Source organism: Carassius auratus, unplaced genomic scaffold (genome assembly GCF_003368295.1).
Source record: "Carassius auratus strain Wakin unplaced genomic scaffold, ASM336829v1 scaf_tig00011294, whole genome shotgun sequence".
Classification (NCBI taxonomy): domain Eukaryota; kingdom Metazoa; phylum Chordata; class Actinopteri; order Cypriniformes; family Cyprinidae; genus Carassius; species Carassius auratus.
The window spans coordinates 954,206-972,131 of NW_020524189.1; the positions used below are offsets into that span (position 1 = coordinate 954,206).

General features: G+C 35.3%; 1 protein-coding gene across 1 annotated transcript in view; it reads left to right on the plus strand.

The window, feature by feature from the left end:
- Window positions 1-238: 238 nt before the first annotated feature.
- The window catches only part of LOC113073073 (SH3 and multiple ankyrin repeat domains protein 3-like), a gene marked incomplete at its 3' end in the record, with an annotated part of 139,344 nt that continues 121,656 nt past the window's right edge, over window positions 239-17,926 (plus strand). Inside the window, exon 1 of the mRNA XM_026245976.1 lies at window positions 239-370. The remainder of the gene's footprint in view (window positions 371-17,926) is intronic.

Here is a 17,926-nt window from a genome sequence, read left to right on the forward strand (position 1 = left end):
TCTGTCCTTTGAGGCTTACACATACACACATTCTCTCCGTCACTCCCACCTTCACTAACACGATGTGGGTGTGGTGTTCGGTATAAAAACTGAACTTCCTGTCGGCAATCCCCGCATGGCATCGTAACAGATGGGTTTACATCACCAAACCCAATCTTACTCTCAGAGAACATCAGGAAATGCTTCCCTCCGACACGACAGCAGAAAACGCTTATTTTTTTAAGGCAAAGTTTGATAAGCCCAGAACTCTTTCTGTCTCTCTCTCTGACACTCACTGCTTCTCTGAGGAATAGAAGGGACAGACTTTATCACCAACAGATTAAATATACTCAAGAGAAGGGAGACATCCAGCCTCGAACCTCGAGTATTGGTGAGTTCAATGTACAAGGTCTGTTTTGCTTAAAGTTAGGGTTGGCCGATGTCCTCAGAGACTCTGGTAAGTGTTATCACACAGGTCTTTTCAGCAGTGCTGAGATGAGCACCAAACCATAAAGTGATGCTACATGACTGGATTCTGTTCGTGTTCATAATGCTGAACCAATATTAATGACCCAAGTGAATGTGCTTTCTTTAGGCTTGAGTACATTACTCAATGTTTTTTTTTTTTTTTTCTCGAGTGGCCACCAACAGATAGTAATTTTGTTCATTCATTATGCATCATTCTGTTATTTAAATATAATTGAGTACTGTCATTTTGGAGTATTTTGTTGCTGAACATTTAAAAATCCTCTCAAAAACAACTTTAGATTCCTAACGGCTTAAATTCCAAAGTGGTTTTAACTGGTTTTAAATGGGCAATGATGGCAAAATCTGGTTAAGTAAAGTTTTTTTTTTTTAATGTTTTTGAAAGAAGGTTGTGTTTTGATCAAACAGTATTATCTTGGAGGGTTAGAGCACTTCAAAGTTTAGATTCAACCCTAATTAAACACACCTGATCCTACTAATCAAATCCTTCAGGCTTATTTGAAAACTATATGCTATGTGTGTTGGAGCAGGGTTGAGTATGACACCCCTGATTTAAAATAACTTTTTTCTATTTGAATGTATTTTGTATTCTGTAATTTGTTCCTGTGCTGCAAAGCTGAATTTTCAGCATCATTGCTCACGTTTTCAGTGTCCTACATGATCCTTCAGAAATAATTATAATATGCTGATTTTCTGCTCAAGATAAATGTCTTATTATCAGTGTTGAAAACAGTCTCCATAATATAAAGCAACACAACTGTGACACATTTCTTTTAGGATTCTTAGATCAATAGAAACTTCAGAAGAACAGCAATTATTTTTTAAGTAATTTAGATTTTTAATTATAGTGTACTGGCACCTTATTAATTTGGCAGACTTTTTTAACTATGGTAACTTGCATTTTACATTTGTTAAGTAGATGTTTTTTTTTTCTTTGGTAATCATGGTGTAGCGTTGGTTAAATAAGCTGTTTATTGTTGCAAGTAGCCCAGCTTGACTTATGGGGCAACAGACCAACCAGATCAAGTTGTGTTTGATGCGTTTAACCCTCTGGGGTCTGAGGGGGTTTTGGGGGTCTGGAGAAGTTTTGACATGCCCTGACATTTGTGCTTTTTCCAGTATCTTAAAAACATATTAATTTCTAAAGTACTTAATTTACACTGTATTCAGCATAAACTACAATAATATGTGAGCAGCATAAAAGTTTGTGTTTATGAAAAAAAAAGCAATTATGCATGATTAGTGAAAGAGTTAAATTGCATGATTAAAAATGGCATTAGTTCTCAATCACAGTCTGTAGCTCTTGACAATCTGTCAACAGGCCTCATGAATGCATAAAGTCATTTAACACAGGAACCACTTTGGCAAGTTACTTGAGTTTATTGAACACAATTTACCTTTGGCAGTAAGGTTCCTTATAGGGGTTCTTGCTCCCAGAATAATTGCACATACAAGAGCTTTAACATTAACTCCCGGAACCATCAGCTTAGAAATACAATACATGACAATTAAGACTGTTAGTAATGTCTTTAAAGGAAACAGTAATAATCATGTAGATGTGGCAGTGGGACGTCTATGCTGTAGCCTGGTTATGAAGATCAGTGTCTCTCAGCAGTGAGGTCTATGCCAGCTAAAATTTGAAAGCCTTAGTGATCTGAAACAAAGAAGGAGACGACAACCAGAAGGTGCACAGTAATATGCTCATGCTTATAATGGAGAGGGAGGGTTGCGAGCTGTTGAGCATACTTACAGAGCAGTGGTGCCATGTATTTATGTCCCGTGTCTAATAGGAAAATGGTAGTGATTGCAGCGATTTGACAGCTGACCACATCAACTGGTCACAGCCTATGCTTCCGTGGCCTGACTGAACTAACGGTGTGCTCGATTAGTAAAACAGCAGAAACTTGCCTGGACTGTGTAGTTGTTTTTGCTGATGATTAGTATGATTTTTTAAAAGCCTCTGAAACCAAACTAATTAAGCAATGCATCTTGGGGATTTAAGATTTTTATAACCTGAGTAAAACATTTAATAGAGTCAAACAGTATTTCATGAATTTAACTGTACCTGAAATTCAGCATTTATGAATTCTGTTGTTCTTTTTACGCCAGTAGTATTTCACGCAGCTATGCTTCAGGCTCTTACTGATATTATTTGTTATGAGAGAGTGACCTGATTTTTCCCACAGTGCTATGAGTGCTGCATTTCCTCAAATTGTGGCATAGATCCATTAGTCTCATCTCTGGCTGTAATTGGTCGGTGCTGGCACTGAGAGCAGGGTTATGCAACAAAGCCCAACAGCACACTCTGTTAATGTTTAAAGAGTCATTTGGGTGGCAAGAGCAATTTAATCTAACTTCAGTTGCAGCTTAGCTTGGATCATTTTCTGGATCTGATTCAGGTATGCAGCAGTGCTGGGATTAATGTGTGTGTGCCTATAAGAGACTCCATCTTTTTATCCAGGTGTATATGTGTAAGTGTGATTGGGCTCGAATCACTCAGGATCAAGTGCGCTAATTTAGTGTACTTCTCTTTGGTTCCAAATAAATATAATTACAGTGATTGCAAAGCCAAACTATGGCTGCATGATTAATTAAAATAAAACTGAAATGGTGATATGATTTACTGCGATTATGCAGTCTCAAAGGCTGTGATTTTAATGAAATAAATATATGCTCTGCGTGTATCTTTTCCATACAAGCAGCTCATGATCTGGTGTTTTCAAATCAAAAACAAAATGGTAGTATTGCAGTCTGACAGTTGTATTGTTAAATAAATTCTTTTTTTTTTTGTTATTCAATTGAATATTAAAATGGTAATATTTAACATTTTTATAAAATTCAGTAATTTAACATTTGAAAATTGAGAAATTAAAATAATATTAAGTATAGCAATTTTATTTGTACTGTATATTAAATGTAATATTATTGTTTTCTTCACCACCCCTTTCATGTTATGGACATAATAATAATAATAATAATAATAATAATAATAATAATAATAATAATAATAATAATAAAATGTTAAAATAATAATAATTGTAAATAATTTTTTTTAAAGAAATGTTAGTTATTTTTGTTAGGTTTAACTAAGATCAACTGGCAAAGTAATTACCAAACCTGTCTGTGACAAGCTAAAACCTATATATTTATTTTACTAAAATTCTAGTGATGTCACAGTAGTTTTTTTGTCTGCAAATCATGCAGCACAAAGTCAAACAAAAATAGCTAATTTTAAGGATATATTTATATTTTATATTATTATTAAAACTTTTCGTGTACCCTTATAAAATTATCTTGCTGACCAGATATACCCATTTAAATGAGAGCCAGGTACCTCTGTTCTGGATTTGAATCATCTTGTATGCTAAAATAAAGCAATAAGCCCTGTGAAGCCATGGTTTACAGTGAATTTATAACTTGGAAGCATCGCATCATGCAACAGCGCCCCTTAGCTGTTATAAATGCACTGTAAACCACGGCTTCACAGGGTTTATTGCTTTTAGAAAACGGTTATTCCTTATACGGTTTCTCAAAATAAAACAGAGCAAATAGTTCATCAGAAATGGTCGTGGTACCAACAAAGTGGTTGCCGAGCAACACATAAATGTAAACAAAGGTGGATGTCTGTAGAGTAATTTACAACAGCGTCAAACTTGGCTCAACCAATCAGAATCAAGGACCGGAACTCTCCGTTTAATGTTTATTTGCAGACCCCCTTCACTCTGTCTGAAGCAAACGGACAAGCCTGACAACGTCTGAACGCCGGGCAGTTTGACTCCTTTGACCCCCTCACCTCCTTCCTGGGGGACAAATTGGAAAGAACTACACAATCCCGAACCGTGTCAGGCCTCCAGATGTTACCTCATGTCCAACATCAGCTATCACCCAAATTAAGCCCAACATCTGCCTGTACAGACAGCTTGATTAACTTTCTGAATGGGATTCAGTTCTCATCATCCATTTAGCCTGCCGGACATTTGCCACTGCTATCATGTTTATTAAACATTCAGAGTCAAAGAACAGTTAGAAGTCTCTGGATCCCTGCAGAGGGTATCGTGAATGTCTGCTGACTAGAATTAAGAAGAAAATGTTCTCATTAATCAGCCGGCCGTAATATGCAGAGGGTAATCTGCCCTCAAACCACCAACACTATCAATCACCACAAGCTTTCCTGGCCCTCAGAGACTTTACAACAGCTCTTTTCTCTCAATACTGTAGATGGTTATGCCATATTTGTACTTTAATTTATTAACAGTGTTGTGGTGCTTTCATGGTGCTCCTGGGTCAATTACATATTTCATTCAATATTTTGAATTATTATTTTTTTCTTTCTTAGTTTTGTGATTTTGTGGGTTTTCTTTATGTGCTTTTGTCAGTTTTATATATATATATATATATATATAATTTTATTCCAGTTTATGGTTATGAAATACCAGATTATTTGTTTATTTCGGGGATGACAACTTTCTTTGTTCAGTTCCTTAAAATAGAAATGCGCCAGCAATGCGCCTGAGCACACCTTGTTTTTAAACAAGCTCACCCATGAGCGCACAAATTGCTATTTAAACAACGCAGGGCAGGACGGGAAAATGAGAACTGCGTCGGGGTGAAAGTAATGCTTGCACTACACCTAGCACTGCATTGCACTGGGTGTCTGATAGGGCCCTTAAACTCTCTTCTGGCAGTAAGCAGCCACCTATCAACCACCCCCTAGCAATGGCACAGCAACACCCTAGCACACTGACTGGGAGTTTTGCACAGACTCTATATTTCCTTCAGAAAATGTAAAAATGTAGGGTCAAGTTAGAGATGAGTGAACAGGAGAGATGAGCTCGCCCCTTCCCCCCTTCAAAGTCTGACAGACCCACAGAGAGGCTATTAGCAAGCCGAATAAAGAAGTATGAAATGGCATTAGCTGTATCCCACCGCAAACTCTGTACTCTTTCAGTAGATCTTTTAAACCATAAGCCATGGTTTTAAGCCACACACACTTGGGGACTTTTGGAGGGTAATCCACAACTTGTGTCAACATGACATTTTCCTGCTTGAGTTGGCAGGGTTTCCCTTATTATTGTCATAAAAAACATTGTAGAGGATGCACACACATGTGAGCTAAGAATAATTCAAATGTAAGATATGTTATAGTGAAAACCTGTTTAACAGCAATATGAATCAGTCACACAAACGCAGGTCTATTTTGTAGTTACAATGTGCAACGAAATAGAAGCTTTGATGCATTTATTATGGATGTGTATGTGTATACAATGTCTTTTGATTCATTTTAAAGACATATTGCAGCTCGGAATATTTTATGCACATTATAATGTGTCCTGTATATTTATTTATTTATTTTTCCTGAGCAAAAAATAATATCTGTCATATATTTTAACCATAATTTACAGAAATAAAAAAATAATAATAATAATAATAATATATTTAAATGTTTGTACATTTTTGTCACTATCTTTCAAACCACTATATTTTACCCATTTGTTGGTAAGAGAATATTTTAAATATACTAAAATTTATTATGATTAATTATTCTTTTATATATTTTAGTAAATACAGATTAAAAGTATGTTGTTTAATTTTCACATGAATATATCTGTCATGCTGACTAACAATAGAACATTATTTCTTTCATATTTTGACATTTTATTTTCACAAAAGTTATTTGAAACATTAAAGTAGACACTTTGCTTGCAGTTATTGTTATTATTTTTTATGTTTATGAAATCACTTTTGTAAATCTTATTTTACCTTTTATTTTATTTTATTTACCACAACACGGGACACAGGTTAAACAATTATAAGAAATATAATTATTATTTGCATTTAACCCATAATAACTTTATATAATTTATAACAGTTTATACATTTATATATTTATTTATTTTAGAAATTAAACAGTTAAACTTGAATAATTTGTTTAAAATGTATTTTACACAGTTATATATTTTATATATACTGTTAGGACACAGGTTCAAATAATTACACAAAATTTAACAGTGCATCCACTAGTAGTGACCACCATTATGGTTGTTTATGGTTGTTTGTTTTCATCTCATTTGGATGTATGATTTTAAACTAATTCATGGTAACTAATTAAAGTGGAAAAATATCAACACACTTAATTTACATACTGATGCACTGTTACTTCAGGAACACGGCGGTATGCTAGCTAGATCAAAGATAATGGATTCTAATTAAAAACATTAAAATCTTCATTACATTTAGCACATTACCATAAAACATTGTGTAGAAGAACGAGACCAAACAACACCGCACATGCTCACACAGACACAATGCGAGTGGATGGACAACTTGAGGTCAACAGGTCCACTGGAGTTGAATATTATTAATAACTCACAGTTACCCTTCCTGTAAATAACTCTGCCAGCTTCTGTTATCTTGAAGGACACCATCTATTATCTTTAACTGTTTGCCATTCTGCTCGTCTGCTCGCAGTAAACCCTTGCTTTCTTCCATTTCCATATTAATGGAAACAAGTATTTCCGGAGCTTTATCATCCCGAGGCAAAGCTGCACTTGTAATCAGAGGTGTCATGGTTGTGTTTTTCACCCTCGCTCTCTCCCTATGTTCTTTCCTTTGATTCTTTAATTTATTTATATATTATTGCTATTTTTTACATTTGTTTTTATGACCATAGTCTCATTAGTTTGACACTGGCAGGACAGAGGAGGAGAGCAGGTCTTTATTCTTTCAAAGATGCGTTTTTTTCTCCACGTCTCCCTTCATTATTCATAGTGCTTTTACCTGTGTGTGTGAAAGAGAGAGAGATAGAGAGCATATCTTGATCTTCACCCTCCTTGAGCTAGTGATACATCAGATCTGTGTTGAATTACTGATGTGATATCACATCGGCCTTCACCTATATTCTCCAAGCAGCTGTACAGAATTATAAAACCAGAGATTATAGCTTTTCCTCCTCTTCTCAGAATCGAATTGGCTGTGAGATGTTCTTGATTGGTTGATTGACTTTGATTGACTGCGTCTGAGGGATGCGGATGGTTTTTTTTGGTTGAACTTGCAGCATTTCAAAGTTTTCAGGTTGTATCCATACTGTATGTAGCTGTTGTATTTACGTTTATTCATCCAGAGCAGTTTACAATTTGTTTTATAAAATCTAGTATCTAAAAATGTCTGGTCTTAATCTGAACTCTATGTTATAAGCACTGTACTGCAATACCGTAGTAGAACGAAAGCAAGAAACCATGGAGGATGTCGGCGCTCCAGTCCCTTCACTTTGAATGGAAGCTGAAACCGGAGACAGGAAGTTATGGAAAGGAATAGGAAAAATTTTTTAATGAACATATGCTGCTGTCCTCCTAGTGGTCATTTCTGTGTTTGACTCTCATTAAGAGCAGCAGAGCAGAACACGGGGATATCTCACTGCTCATCCTCTATAGTCCAGAGAGACGACTGAAGCAGTAAACACACACACACACACACACACACACACACGCGCACACACACACACACACACACACACACACACACACAAATTATGAAGACTGTTTAAGACCTGCAAAAATGAATTTAAAATGAAAATGAATACCATTTGAGTAGGGTATGTTAATATCTATGGTAATATTAAACTGTAAAATGACTAAAAACATGACTTCTAGTTGAGATACAGATTTAAACAAAATAAAAAAATAAATGATAAAATGATAAACCTCACATTTCAAACATTAAACCATTTTTTAAGAAAAGGGATGAGTTAGACGTTTAAATTATTATTGGATTTATTTGTGTATTTTCGCATCCTGCAGATGGGCTTATTGAATATTCAGATTGATTTTCTGTGCTCATAAACACTACTTTATCAGTTAAAATGAAAATGACAACAAAACTTTTGTGATTAAGGTTCCCTTCAGAAATACATTCATATATAAAAACCTCTGCTGCACCATTGCTTGAATTAGGAGGAAAGTGTGAAAAATATATGTAATATATGTATATATAAGTGTATATATACACTTTTTATTTTATCTACCTGCATCTTATCTGTATTTGACAAATTTTATATGAATAAGTGTCTGCAAGTTATTGCAGGAACTTATTCAAAAAATATTTCTTTGTTAATCTATCTTATTTGAGAATCCCCAACTTTCATTTTCTCTTGCCCTTTCTCTTTCTCACTGTATCCTAAAGTGGCCTCATCTGAGAATCAATTACTCTAGTACTGGTAGCAATGCTGATTCAATTTCTACCTGTCCAATTCGATAACAGCAATCGCCCCCTTGTTCCCTTTGCCCCATTCTCCTTGCTGTTCAACATTTCACCCTGTTCATTTTATTTCTCATTCACTCTATCTTCACGAGTCAATATGAAAGGTTCAAGCATTTCTGTAAACGTTAGCATAGCGGAAAGTGGCATTGCCATTGTAACAATTGTGATTGTTAGCGCTGTCAGTTTTCTGTTCTGAAGTTTAGCGTGCTGTGGAATAGTAAAACAAAACATACACACACACACACACACACACACTCGGTGGGGTGTGAGGGAAATGTGTTTTCTCTAATGCCCGTGGATTCATAAACAGAGGAATAAAATGTGCTTCTCGAAGGAACTCAGAAGGGGAAACAAACACCTTGACAAGAAATGATTGGATTGTGTCTGTGATTATAAGAGTGTGAAAGTTTCTCAGATGTTCACTAGCCGTGCTCCGACTGTCACAGAGTCTCAGACAGGAAACAGAACCAAAGACATGTCAACTTTTTTTCTGCTCTTTGACTGTAAATGAGCTTTTTAGAGTCTCGGAACAGATGTGTTGTGAGGATCAGGTTGTGTTTGTGTCTAACCTTACAAAAGAACTACAAAGACAATACGTTGACTCTGGGATGGTGTCAGACAATACTACCATGCTTTAATATGCCATCATTCTCTTATTACTGTTAAACGTTGAAAAAAAAATGTGACGTTTTTTTTTTTCAGAATAAGCTGCTATAGAAATATTATGGTAGGGTTAAAAACATGAGTTTATTATAGTTTTCTGACTTTAAATATTGTTGCTTTTGAAAAAAAAAAAGCAAGCTTAACTGTATTGAATGTGTTGTTGTAGTGTACTTCAAATCTTACAAGTATATGTATTTGAAACAATGTACATATTTATCATTAATTTATTTAAATGACAGTACATTGTCAGTATACACTTTAACCATATTTCAAACTAAAAACAAGTAATTAAAATATCACATGTACTTATGTGGGTCAGTAAATGCACTCTAAAGTCCAGCAAATTGCATTTAATATAAATTTAATTGCATTAATTGAATTGCAGTTCATTATATACATGCATTTAAGTATATTCTTTAGTACAATAGATACATAATATTTACATAATAAAACAAAAAACAGGCTAAAATGCACTTATTTTTCCACACAGGGTAATATGTAATACTGTGGTAAATTATAAATGGTGTTCTAAACTATGTTTTTGGGTGTATATGGTGTTTCTGGATGTTAATGCCATTGTGCATTCAATTACTACAGTAGTATTACTATGTGATACCGTCTATTTTGCAAGCACTGGTACCCATACATTTTTGGAAATGGTATTTAATGGCAAAATGTGTAATTCCATGGGATATGAATGTGGTAATCTTTCCGCTTTCTTTGGAAGGATATACTGCGTGAAGGATTGTGTTTGAAATGAAAGGGTTAATGTTTCATTGAGTGGGCATTACATGTTGTTGCACACACTGTGATGTACTGTGTGCCCAAAGGGGTCATGAAATGTGTGTGAAATTCTCTGTACGGTAAATGGTGTTTATTACAAGATTATCTCCCTCTCCATGGTACTTCATTCACACTTGCAGCATGTTTCAGAAGCAGATAAACATTCTCTCCTTAGGGGGAAATATCAGTCTGAGCAAACCACAGGAGGTCTTCAGCAGGTATTTTACAGTCATTTCTTCACCAGAAACTCTGGTCCACACATGCTGTGAGATAATTGCACACAAACACCACTAAGATGTCATAATTAGCTACCGGTAAATTCATTTGAGCTCTGTTATTGATCATATTAATTGTATTGATCATAATAAATGCTAATATTTACAATAACTGTGCATTTTGACTTTAGAAATGTTTTAATTATAGCTGTAAATTGACCCAGGTTAAAAGGTGACCAGACTACATTTTCCATCATTCACTTTGACAGCTCAGTAATTGTCCTGCACATTTAATGCTAAAGGTATTCCTGTATTCCTTCACCAGAAATATGAATTCTTGTTCATTACATTCTGAAAACTTGTTCTATTTAGTTTATTCTGACAACAATCTCTTGATTGATTTTCAAACTTTAAACCCTAAGAATCTCCCAGGATGACTTGCAGGGAGCATACATAGACCAGACCTATTATTTATTATGATCATGAACTGCCCGCTTAGACAGGAAGTGCCTGTTTCCATTATGTTTTTGAGTGGCTAAATCTGAAATCGATGATAATAACAGACAAGTGCAAAACAAAGTGCCTTTGTTACAGCTTACAGATACCATCGAAAAATGAGTGGCAAATGGATCTAGACTGTGTGCTTGGAATTTCTGTCCATTAAAGTGTAATAAGTATTGACAATTTCACTGACATAAATCATAAAACATGAATACGGTTTCTCATGAATGTCTGGTTTCATTCCTCATGCAAAGGTGTTTATACAAGTTATAACACAAATTGTAAATGTTTACATTAAAAATAAGTTAATTTTATTTATATAGCACATTTAAACACAGCAAAGATATGAACAGATAAAGAAAGTATTAAATAAAACAAAAAAACAAAAGTGTTAAAATGGCTCTTTTGGGGTGTTTGAGCTGTGGGTCAAAGGTTAGACAGGGTTTTAGGTCATTGAACATGACATTTCAGGACTCAGGAACGTGACTTTCTCTCTTTCTCACTCTCCTTTCCATCATATTTTATTCCAGCTCCGTTTAAAGACAAATGTGTCTGACAGCAGTAGCAAATACTAGCAAATACCCATACCTGCAAAATGTGTGACTGAAACCATTTTCTCACACACATAATGGATAGCACTAATGTAAAGTGATAGCAAAGTATTTTTATATTTCTTTGTTTTAGCATCAGTTTAAATAGGTTTGTTAAATGTGTCTCGCTATAGATATTAACTTTATTCCTAAAAGGTGGTAAAATACAAGTTTACTGCATATATATTAGAAACTTTTGTGTGTATGTGTGGGTGCACTAAACAGTTTGTGCTTGTTTATATTATAATATTAAACAGGTTTAAGTGGCAATATTTATACCACAAAGACCTTGCCTCTCCTCTGTTGTCATTGTGACCTAATATGCATCTAGAGTTTCACTTCCTGTTAAAGTTTTATGCATCTCATTTCAGAGTTATGACAGTCCATGAAGTTCTGCATGCTGTAAAATTACTGTCCAGCAGACACTCGGACATTGATTAGCAGCTAATTTTGCAACCATAAATGCAGCAGGAAGCATTGGTGTATGTGTGTTGTCTTGTCAAAGCTGGGATGGCTTTCCCTTCTTTAACTTTATTAATGTCTTATTGTGAGAGAGACAGATACTGAGCAAGGGTTATATTTGATATGGGATACTAGCATGCTGCATACTCTATGTAAAAAAAAAAAGAGCCTGTTAAATAGTGCATGGCATGCATTGATAAAGATTTGAAGCATGCCTGCTAAAATGTCACAGGCATGTTTAATTTAGTGAGAGTTGTCCAGTTTTCATCTCTCATGTGTTTCAACTAGAAGCATCAAAGCTGTGCATCATCTCAGCTGCGAGCTCATATCTATACACGTGGTAAAATGAAAATCAAATACTTTGAAATTCTTATTTGATTAATTTTCAGCTTCTATGACAATCCACTGTTTCATACAATTAAAAAAATATATTGAAATATGATTTATTGAATTTGAACTTTTTTATGTTGATAAAGCTCTTTATTCTTATGGTTGGAAAAACAGTCAAATATTTATTATAAACTTGTACAAAAAAATATATGCCCTATTGTTCAAACGTTTAGGGTTGGTAAAATATGTTTTTGTTTTGGAAAAAAAGTATCTTATTCTTACCAAGGCTACATTTCTTTAAATTAAAAGTACTGTTAAAACAAGTAAAAGCAGGTAACTGTGAAATAGCATTACAATTTTAAATCGTTTTCTATTTGTATATTTTTTAAAATGTAATTTATTCCTATGCTGCAAATCTGAATTTTCAGCATCATTACTCCAGTCTTGTGTGTCACATATGTCTAATATTTTGATTTGCTCAGGAATCATTTCTTCTTATTATCAATGCTGAAAACAGTTGTGCTGCTTAATATAGATATATTTTTAATTTATTTATAATGGTTGGGGTACATAAACATTCTGAAATAGCTTCAAGTGCAAGGTTCTTGTCATCTGTAGGATGCGCCACATCTGCTGCACTTTTTGGATGGTCTGCTCCACCATATGTAATGGATGTAATGTAGTTTGGATGCATCACAGCTCTCTTCATGCATCTGAAATGACGAAGCGAAAAAAATATAATATAAATATAATAAGGTTATTAACCAAGTCTGTATAAAAATGTTCATACAGTATTCCTTGAACATGTTCATAGTATACATAACGCATACTGCAGCAATTGCATGAGTAGTGTGTCACTCCGAACACTCCCAGATAGAGACATGGATACAAAGAAGGACTGGAAGTAAGAATGTATAATGAATGAAGGTGTACGTTACCGTTCTTCCAGAGAATTCTAGTTTAGGACACAGTGTTCTCATTCAAACCTTGCACGCATTTGTCAGCACAAACTCTGTACAGTAGATATATTAACTGATAAGTGACTCAACTGAAAACTATGCGTCTGCATTTCACCTTGTATACTGGCAGCTACTGCAAAGATCTCTGCTTATGTGTGTTTGTGTGTTTGTGCTCAGCTATGGTCAAAAAGGAAGCCTATCTTCACATAACAGCAATGTGTTGACAGGTCTATTTCACTGACTGCCCCACCAGCAAAGAAAAACACTGCCGCCACCTATAAACCACCCTCAGTGAACGGTGTAGCCTGAGCGAGCAGGTATTGTTTTCATCCCAGACGAAGTACAGATCCTCTTACCCTGCCTGCTATCAGCTGCATACAGGAGGGCAGTGTGAGCTCACAGCGGCCTGCTCACTGACCTGGGACCAGCTTCACCACTCTTTCTCAATGGGTTTTAATTCAGTGGCTGATCGGCGTCTAATCGTTGAGCCACAGGTGAATAGCTCACCTCCTTCTCCACCTCCTTCATCCCTCTCTCCCTTTCTCTGCCTCTCTTGGATGGTCACTGGAGTCAGTTAGCGGATGGAGTCGAGTTATGCCTGAACTTTGTGCTCCTGAGCTATAACCTTTCGTGACAGAAAAAGACAAGTTCTGGATTATTCTGTATCATATTCAAGGTAAAGCATGAAATGTTGTTTCATTCAAGAGGATGAGTGTTATCAGATATGTTTTTAAGTCTGTTTTTATTGCACTCCAGTGCTTTTGTCATGTGGTTTTTGGAGCATCCAGATTGGGTTTGTTTTGTCAAATGTGGTAGTGATTGTTGTGCATGATTTATCTGGACAATGAAATGCTGCTATTTTAGAAGAGACTGTAATATGCAGTTTTATAATGCTTTTTATAATGATTTTTTTTCATGTCCACCGGACGTAAATGGAAAAAGTAATGGTGATACAAGCTGAGCAATTTGATATATTGTTCATACAGTATCTTTAACACAAACATTGCAGGAGACAAGTTATGTGCCAAACTTTAATACTTGATGCTATGGATCAAGTCTGAGCAATAGTAATAGCGATGATTGTCTCAGCAGATAAATGCAGTATATGTTTAGCAGTGTGTGTGTGTGTGTGTGTGTAGACCCAGAGCTCGTGCCCTTCGGCCGTGTCTCAGATTCTCCATCTGTTTCAATTAAAGTGAGTGCAGGAGTCACTGCACTGCCGGGTTTAAATGTCACATTGAGAGAGCCCTCACCCTGCCCACAAATAACACCACGACACAACGCAAGATCTGAGCACAATGGAGCACACACACTCCTATAGAGTTCCTCAATAAATAGATTGAGAAGGTGAAATATTGCACCGATTCGTGAGACATGAGACCAAACAAAGCCTTGTACCTGCTGTCAAATGTTTCACAAAATTGCCAAAATTGCCACTTTGATATTAAACAGAGATGACCACAAGAATCAGCATTTCAGTTTTGTTAACACTTTAGAAAAGCTGCCATTCATTAACATTAGTTAACCGCATGAAATAACAATGAACAATACAGCATTTTTTCATCTTAATGTAACTTCATCATTTAATTTTGAAGTAAAGTTGGAACTGTTAACATTAGTTAATGCACTAACATGAACAAACATGAACAAGTGTGTTTTTTTATTAACTAACATAACATTTTTTGGATATGGAGAACATTCATCGCAAGTACCAGATTTTTACACTTGGAAGAATTTAGGTTAGTTGGCATCGTGTCACATGTGCAGTGAAAAAGTGCAAGTGACCTGCAGTATTGAAAACTGACATTATCACTACAGCAAATATAACATTTAATAGGAATTCTATTTATAATGCTAAATGTGAACTTTAACATGCAAAAAAACAATACCACTTTGTTCTGACAGATGGTGATACAAATATTATAAAAAATATGCTGTTTTTAATTTCTCAGAGGTGCATCCTGAAGGTCTTATTTTCATATTTCTCCTGTTATGAATTTATTTGTTTATTTATTGTTTGTTTGTCTGAAATATAATGGCATTTCTATTACAACTTGGAATAATAATGAGAAATTAAAAAATTAGAATCTGAATTTTTTTCTGATATTGTTGGCACACATTAATTGACAAAATAGGGAAAATACACATTTTATGAGAAAACAGAAGCAGCAGGAGGCTGCATGCAGACCTGTGAAAATGTTGAACAGTTTAATGCTTATTTATTTATTTATCTATTTCATTTTTGTGCCGTTACTCAAGAATCTGGCTTTTATTCATGAAGTTTTCTGAAGACTTATGAGGGTCTGATTGATCTAGATCTATTCTTTTTCTGTCCTACGTTCTTTGTTGACTCAAACTGTTCTTGTCATTCACTGTCAGAGTAAACTCAAGGACTGTTTGCTGTTTGTTAATAAGTAAATGACAACTGCACACAGGGTAAAAAGTTTCCCATGGAAATCCATACCGTTCACATTCTTTCCGTGCTTGTCTCATGTGTGCACACACATTAAATACACTATTTCATCTTCAGTATCAAACACACTCTGGTCATCTAACTGTTTTCCAGGGTGAGCTTTTACTTTTTCATATAAAGCAGTAGAGCGAATGACAGGTGCCTCTCAATAAATTACAATGTCGTGGAAAAGTTCATTTAGTTCATTAATTCAACTCAAATTGTGGAACTTGTGTAGTAAATAAATTCACTACACACAGACTGAAGTATGTAGTTTAAGTCTTTGGTTCTTTTAACTGTGATGATTCTGGCTCAAAAAAAAAAAAAAAAAAAAAAAGAAAAACACACAAATTCACTATCTCAACAAATTGGAATACTTCATAAGACCAATAAAAAATAAATAAATAAAAACATTTTAAGTGAATTGTTAGCCTCCTGGAAAGTATGTTCATTTACTGTTCATGTACTGAATAATTGGCAGTGGCTCCTTTTGCTTTAATTACTGCCTCAATTCGACGTGGCATGGACGTGATCAGTTTTATGGCTCTGCTGAGCTGGTATGGAAGCCCAGATTTATTTGACAGTGGCCTTCAGATCATCTGCATTTTTTTGGTCTCTTGTTTCTCATTTTCCTTTTTACAATACTCCATAGATTATCTCTGCGGTTCCGGTCTGGTGAGTTTGCTGGCCAGTCAAGCACAACAACACCATGGTCATTTAACCAACTTTTCATGCTTTTGGCAGTGTGGGCAGGTGCCAAATTCTGCTGAAAAATGAAATCAGCCTTTTCAAAATGCTGGTCAACAAAAGGAAGCATGAAGTGCTCCAAAATTTGTTGGTAAACGGATGCAGTGAGTTTGGTTTTCAAAAACACAATGGACCAACACCAGCAGATGACATTGCACCCCAAATCATCACAGACTGTGGAAACTTAACACTGGACTTCAAACTACTTGGGCTTTGAGCTTCTCCACCCTCCCTCCAGACTCTAGGACCTTGGTTTCCAAATGAAATACAAAACTTGCTCTCATCTGAACAGAGGAATTTTGACCACTGGGCAACAATTCAGTTATTTCATCTCCTTAGCCCAGGTAAGATGCCTCTGACCTTGTCTGTGGTTCTGGAGTGGCTTAACAAGAGGAATACAACAGCTGTAGCCAAATTCCTTGACACATCTCTATGCCTTGACCCCAGCCTCAGTCCATTACTTGTGAAGCTCACTCAAATTCTTAAATCAATTTTGCTTAAGGCTGCATTTCTCTCGGTTGATTGTGCACTTTTTATTCTTCCACACTTTTCCCTTCCACTCAACTTTCTGTTAACATGCTTGGATACAGCACTCTGTGAACAGCCAGCTTCTTTGGCAATGAATGTTTGTGGCTTACCCTCATTGTGAAGGGTGTCAATGATTGTCTTCTTGACAACTGTCAGATCAGCAGTCTTCCCCATGATTGTGTAGCCTAGTGAACCAAACAAACTTGAGATACCATTTTGAAGGCTTGGGAAACCTTTGCAGGTGTTTTGAGTTGATTAGCTTATTGGCATGTCACCATATTCTAATTTGTTGAGATGCACTTGTATATGCTGAAGTGGATGTTTTTCTTGAGGAAAAGCCTCACTTCTGATAATGTGATTATTTACAGAAAAAACTTATCATTTTGATTTCTATCACCAGAATTGTTAGTAGATCTTTCTTTGTTGCAACTAGTGAGAAACATAAGCTCATATGTTTTAGGGCAAAAAAAAAAATTACTATTAAAAAAAATTATTAATAATATAATTATTATGTTCTGCATTTGCATTATTCTATTTTAGCAAACTGAGAAAAGGAAATGATAAGAAGTTAGGGGAAACATAAACCTCATTTCTTTTTAGGCAAACATTTTGCTTTGCCATCAACATTTTATTTTTATTTCTTTTTTGCCATTATTCATCTCACATTGGCATTATTCTATTTTAGCAGACTGGGGAGTGGAAATGATCAGGAGAAAGAGGGGAAACTGAATTGGGAAAAGTTGCATGCTGGATTTGAACTCCCATAACCTACATTAGAGTTAGAACTCAGCGTGGCAGAAAACATGCACTAATCAGTAGCTGTTTACAAAGCCAAACTCTAATGCATACTATACATTAGTTGGTTGTTAGGGCATTACTAAATAGTTGCAAAATTGATTCTTTTTTTGCAATGCAAAATGTGTATATCTGAAGTAATAACACACCTTTCTGCAACAAACCACATGATGAAGTGAT